This window comes from Lithobates pipiens, unplaced genomic scaffold (assembly GCF_037356315.1).
Source record: "Lithobates pipiens isolate NorthernLeopardFrog02 unplaced genomic scaffold, aLitPip1_a1.2 Scaffold_3, whole genome shotgun sequence".
Lineage (NCBI taxonomy): Eukaryota > Metazoa > Chordata > Amphibia > Anura > Ranidae > Lithobates > Lithobates pipiens.
The window spans coordinates 255,204,456-255,210,950 of record NW_027507790.1 but is presented as its reverse complement, the minus strand read 5'-3'; the positions used below and the strand labels follow the sequence as shown (position 1 = coordinate 255,210,950).

General features: G+C 59.1%; 1 long non-coding RNA gene across 1 annotated transcript; it reads left to right on the top strand.

Annotated features, from left to right (window-relative positions):
* The first annotated feature begins 1,817 nt into the window (after positions 1-1,817).
* LOC143940032 (uncharacterized) lies at positions 1,818-5,760 on the top strand. Its single transcript, XR_013263815.1, has 3 exons — positions 1,818-1,947; positions 4,533-4,634; positions 5,669-5,760. It is a non-coding gene; the product is annotated as an uncharacterized LOC143940032 (long non-coding RNA).
* Positions 5,761-6,495: the final 735 nt, after the last annotated feature.

Genomic DNA, 6,495 nt, shown 5'->3' with positions numbered 1-6,495 from the left:
GGAGAGCACACAGAGAGATGCGGGGGGGAGCATACAGGGAGACACTGGGGGGGAGAGCACACAGGGAGACACTGTGGGGGGGAGGGAGAGCACACAGGGAGACACTGTGGGGGGGAAGAGCATACATGGGGACACTGTGGGGGGGGGCGCACACAGGGGGACACTATAGTGGGAGAGAGCATACAGGGGAACACTGTGGGGGGAATGCACACAAGGGGACACTGTGGGGGGAGAGAGCGCACACAGGGGGACACTGTGGGGGGGGGGGGAGAGAGCACACAGGGGCCACTCTGGGGGGGAGAGCACACAGGAGGACACTGTGGGGGGGAGAGCACACAGGAGGACACTGTGGGGGAGAGAGCACACAGGAGGACACTGTGGGGGTAGAGCACACAGGAGGATGCTGTGGGGGGGGAGAGCACACAGGAGGACACTGTGGGGGGGGGGGTAGGGAGAGCACACAGGAGGACACTGTGGGGGGAGAGCACACAGGAGGACACTGTGGGGGGGGGGGAGCACACAGGAGGACACTGTGGGGGGGGGGAGCACACAGGAGGACACTGTGGGGGGGAAGAGCACACAAGAGGACACTGTGCGGGGGAGAGCACGCATGGGGACACTGTGGGGGGGAGCACACATGGGGACACTGTGGGGGGGGGAGCACACAGGGGGACACTATGGGGGGAGACCAGGAGAGTCCTTCCTACGGTCCTGTATGGGGCCCGGGCCCGAGTGCCCGATGGGTCCGTCTGCCCCTGGTGGGTGTTCAGCAGATTCATACCTGGAAACCATCTAGATTAAAGACACCTTTCACACTGAGCCGTGGCTGCATTAGCGGTAAAGAAATGGCTCGGACATTAGGATAAGGGGAGGGCCGACATGACGAGGGTGGGGGCGGTGAGGCTCGGCTGGGCGGAAAGGAAGTGTGGAGGAGGCGGGCCCTTGAGCGGGGGGGGATACCGAGGAAAGGGGGCGGAGTCGGCGCGCAGAGTTTCAGTGCGCACTGGGGGAATAGGAAGCAGGAGGAGAGTTTTTTTCAGCTCTCCCCTGCGTTTAGCATATCGAGCCCGGCGGACCGACGGTGTTGACTGGTGTACATGATGGACGTGGATGCGGTATTGTCGAGGCTGCGGGAGGAGGCGGTGACCCGGGGTGCTGGCTGGTTGGAGGCCTCTGTGGCAGGCTTGCTGCGGGGCCCCGGCCAGGCCTCGTGCGTGGTGCTCGGCGGCCCCCCTCCCCCTCTCTCCCCCCCTCATCCTCCCGGCCACCTCGGGGCCCGCAGATCCCGGCCTCCGGAGCGGTACAGCCCCGAGCTGGCCGCTGACAGGGCTGGGGGGAACCCGGATAGGGACACCGCTACCCCGCCGGCTAAGCGTAGGCCGGTGGCGGTTGGGGGGAGTGCTAGTTCGCGGCGTGCGCGGGGGGGTGGCGATCCCGGGGGCCGAGTTGCTCAGGCGCGGGAGGGGGGTCAGATGGCGGCTACCTCTGCGGGCCTCTTGCCTGCAGCGAGGGGGGCTCGGCGTGGGAGAGAGGCCTCGGCGGGTGCTGGCCAGTCGCTTGGAACGGCCGGGGCCTGTAATCCTGATGGACGGGGGCGGAGCAGGACGGCCGGGACATCGCGGCTCCATCGGGGGGACCGGTCCGCATTGCGGTCTGGATCTGTGGCTAGGCGGGCTTCCCCGGCCCGGCCCAGGGCTCGTCGTGGTGAGAACGCTGAGCGGGGGTTGCGGACCTCCACGGCGCGCAGTACGGACGGTGCTGCAGGGCGCTCTACTCCGGCGAGGAATCCTGACCCACGGCCTGGTGTGGAGGCACGATCGGAGGCTGGGAGTTCCCAAGACGGCTTGTCGGAGGGGGAGCTGGTCGAGCCGGAGGAGGATGAGGTACCGAGGACGGCACGAGGCACGGGACCTACGGCTGGATGTCCCCTTGGGCAGCGGCAGCCAGGTAAGAGACCTTCTACTCTGTCTTCTTCATCTTTTTCTGTCCTTCCTGAGGGGGGTCCTTCGGGAGGGGTGGGGGGCGCTGGGGCGTCTGGCGTCTTAGGGGTCGGCCCTGGGGCGGGTTCTCCAGATGTGGGGGTAGTTCACACCTTGTTGGCGGGTTTGCGGGAGGTTCTGGCGCGCTGTGAGGCTGGTTCACGGCCGGCGGCGGAGGCTTCTCCGGTGGCTGCGTGGGCCTTGGGTGCGCAGTCTGGGGTTCGGGGTTTGCCGTCAGGGGTTCCCCCTGTGGTGGTGGCTGCTGCGGATGGGCCGGCGATCGGTCCGCTGGCAGCTGCTCCTGGGCTGGCCGTTGGGGGGGTTGTTCCTGCGGCTGCGTCGGCGGTGGTTGCTGCGCTGGCTGCGGTTGGTGAGGCGGCGGTAGCCGCTAAGGGAGTAGCGGGAGGGGATGGCCTGCGTCTAGCTGACGCGGCGAAATGTGAGGTCTACGTCTGTTTTGAGGGGCCTTTGGGCGCTCACTTGAAGACTGAGGTGAGAGACCGCATTTGGAAAGGGGAATATGTGGAGATTTTTTCCTTGCTACCTCTGGAGAAGTTTAACTTGGACAAAGTTAAGCCAGATGAGAGCAAGAAGGAGGAGGAAGAGAAGCGGCGGTACCGGCTGATCCCGCGCACGTTTGCAAACTGGTTGCAGGCGTTTGCGATTCTGGCTAGCGTTATTGGGGAGAAGGCACCGGAAAACTGCTCGCCGCTTTTTTGCTACCTCGATTCCATCGGGGAGGCGCAGAGGGTCTACGGGGGGACTGCTTGGTTGCGCTATGATGAGCAATTTAGGCAGAAGAAGGTGGTCCGTCCGTCCTTGCGGTGGGATCACAAGGACATTAGTCTTTGGATGAAGCTAATGTCCTCCCCGAGGGGCTCCTTGCCTCCCTTTCAGGGAGGGGCCGGGAGCCCGGCAGCCGTCGGACAACCAGCCGGAAACCGCATGGGTTTCTGTTGGCAATTCAATGCCGGCACTTGCAAATTCGGGGCCAAGTGTCGATTCCGGCACGAGTGTTCCACGTGTGGAGGTTCCCATTCCCAGTCCCGGTGCTTCAAGCAGGGACGGGGGAAAGGGGGGGACGCTGGTGAGGGTAGGAAGGATGGTGCCTTTTCTAAGGCGCTATCCTGATCGAGTTGCAGCCAAGTTGCTGGAGTTGGGGTTTGCGGAGGGTTTTCGGTTGAATAGTCAGCTTCAGGTGCTTCCGCCGGTTGCGAACAACTTGAAGTCGGCTAGGGAGCATGCGGGTGTTGTCACAGACAAGTTGCTCAAGGAAGTTGCTTTGGGGCGCATGGCTGGTCCGTTTGGGGATCCGCCCATGTCTAATTTGGTGGTCTCCCCGTTGGGCGTGGTTCCGAAGAAGGAGCCGAACAAATTTCGGCTCATTCATCATTTGTCCCATCCGCGGGGGGGGGGTCGGTTAATGACTCCATTGATCCCAGCCTCTGCACAGTGTCTTACACTTATTTTGATACGGCGGTTGACTGGGTGCAGCGTTTCGGCAAGGGGGCATTGTTGGCGAAAACGGATGTAGAGGCGGCCTTCCGCCTCTTGCCGGTTCACCCGGATTGCTGCCACTTGTTGGGTTGCCAGTGGCAGGGCATGTTTTACGTTGATCGGTGTTTGCCCATGGGGTGCGCAATTTCTTGTTCGTTGTTTGAGCAGTTTAGTTCTTTTTTGGAATGGGCGGTGCGGGATGTTTCTGGTTTATCTTCCGTCATCCATTATTTGGATGACTTTCTGTGTATCGGGCCTGCTGATAGCCGCGTTTGTGCGTCTCTCTTGGCTACAATTCAGCAGTTGTTTGAGGTTTTTGGGGTCCCGTTGGCCCCGGATAAAACGGAAGGTCCGACCACAGAGCTGCGTTTTTTGGGGATTGTCATAGACACTATGGCGATGGAGTGCCTGCAGCGGGAGGTGGCCGGGGCGTTGCGGGCGAAGAAGATTCAGCTTCGGGCCCTGCAATCGCTCTTGGGCAAGTTGAATTTCGCCTGCCGCATTATGCCGATGGGGCGTGTTTTCTACCGGCGCTTGGCGGCGGCCAAAGCTGGCGTGCGGGCTCCTCATCATTTCATCCGCTTGGGCCAGGAACTCAAGGCTGATTTGTTGGTGTGGGATTCCTTCTTGGCTAGTTATAACGGCCGCTCGCTTTGGTTGGATAGGGTGGTTTCTAACTTTGATATAGAATTGTTCACAGACGCGGCTGGTTCAGGTGGTTTTGGGGCTTTCTTTCAGGGTCGGTGGAGCGATGGGGAATGGCCGGTGTCTTGGAGGGAAGCGGGTTTGGTTCGCAATCTGGCCGCACTGGAATTGTTCCCCATTGTACTGGCCGTCGAATTGTGGGAGGGCGATTTCCGGAATCGGCGCGTTCGCTTTCATTGTGATAATCTGGGGGTGGTGCACGCCATTAATAATAACACTGCATCTTCTCCTCCTGTGGTGCGTTTGCTGCGCTATCTGGTTCTTAAGTGTTTGTGTCTTAATTGTTTTGTGACTGCTGTGCATGTTCCTGGAGTAGAAAATTCAGTGGCTGATGCGTTGTCTCGTTTCCAGTGGGACAGATTCCGTCAGTTGGCACCGGCAGCGGAGGCGCACGGGCTTCAGTGCCCCGAGAGGTTATGGAGCATCGCCTTACCACAGCACAGCTGTTGATTCGTAAGTCCGTATCGGCAGCTACCTGGTCAGCGTACAGTAAGGTCTGGAGTGAATGGGGCGCTTTGGTACAGGAGGTGGGAGATTGCAGTAGCGAGGAGGGTAGGGTTCATTTGCTGCTTTATTTTATTGGTCGGAATTTTGAAAGTGGAGTGTCGGCGTCGTATATGTCGCAAAAGCTGGCCGGGCTGGCTTTTATGTTTCAGTTGGCGGGCCAGAGGGATGCTACTAAGGTTTTTATGGTTCGGCGCGCTATGCGTGGTTACCGCGCTGGTCGCTCGGCGGCTGATACCAGGCGACCGGTTTCGTTCCAGCTTTTGGGCGAGGTGGTAAAACAGTTGCAACGTGTTTGCGTTTCACGTTTTGAGAGGGTGTTGTTCCGGGCGGTTTTTGTTTTGGCCTTTTTTGGGGCGTTTCGGGTTGGGGAGATTGTGAGTAGGAATAAGAGAGGTGATGGGGGTTTAGACGTGAGCGAAGTGTTTGTGCGGGGTGGATTGTTGGGTGTGTTCTTGCGCAGGTCCAAGACAGATAGGTTGGGCAAGGGTGTGTGGGTGGAATTGCGGTCGATTCCGGGTTCCCCTGTGTGTCCGGTGGCATCGGTGGGGGAATTTTACTGTATCCGGCCCCAGGGGGAGGGGGTTTTCTTCCGACATGAGGATGGCACGGCCTTGTCTAGGTTTCAATTTCAGGCGGTATTTAAAAAGTGTTTGGTGGCCGCGGGGTTGTCGGTTAACAACTATTCTTCTCACCCTTTCCGCATTGGGGCTGCCACTGAGGCGGTCCGGTGGGGATTGGATGACCACGCTGCTCAGAGCATTGGGCGTTGGGAATCGGCGCGATTTAGGTTGTACGTCCGCCCTCATTTATTGTAGGTACGGGGTGATGCTGGGGCTCGGTCAGATTGGGGGGTGAAATTCTTCCTTTCGGGGGTGGGCCGGGTTGGTACGTTCTGTTCTTTAAGGAAGCGTTGTGCAACCTTGCTCTCCTCTCATCCCACCCTGCCACTCTATTCCTTTGTGTTTTTTCTTTTCTTTCAGACTCGGAGGCCTGTCTGGTGTGGATCCTTGGACACTCATATGTTTATTGGGGTGCCAGGAGGGCTGAGGTCCGGAGGGATGGGAGGTTGTTGGGTTTGTCTAGGGAGGAAGGCACGGTTCGCTGGTTGGGTATCCCGGGGATGCTGTGGTCCAGGGTGTTGCCGGAAATACACAGGTACGCTCGCTTGGATCGTCCTCCTAATGTGGTTTTGTTACATGTGGGTGGTAATGATCTGGGTTTGCGGTGTGCCCGGGAATTAATCAGGGATATAAAATTTGATCTGCTACGGTTGCAAGCCTCTTTCCCTGATACAATTTTTATTTGGTCCGATATTGTGGCCAGGACGGCTTGGCGTTTGGCGCGCTCTGTAGCGGGCTTGAATAGGGCCAGGGTGAAGGTAAACAAGGCGGTGGCCAAGTTTTTTGTCCGGAATGGAGGGCTGGCGGTGCGTCATCGAGATTTGGAGGAGGAGACTTGGCGTTTTTTGCGCTCTGATGGCGTGCATTTGAATGCCATCGGACTTGACCTTTGGCAACTGGGGGTGCAAGACGGTGTGCAACGGGCAGTTAGGATGTGGTGGGCGTCACGCATGTAAGGTGTCACAAATGCGCTTGCTGTGGCGTTAGGTCTATGGGGTCTTTGAAGGTGGTGCTGGAAAAAATAATGGAGGTTAAAGGGGGTTGGGCACAGATGGAGGTATGGGTGTCCTTTTTTCTCCCTTAAAAGGTTAATAATGGAATGGAGGAGGTTGTATCTGGAAGGAAGTTGCTGGTTTGTCCCTGAGCTTGCGTAATTACACGGCGGGGGGCCTGTTTATGGTTTACCG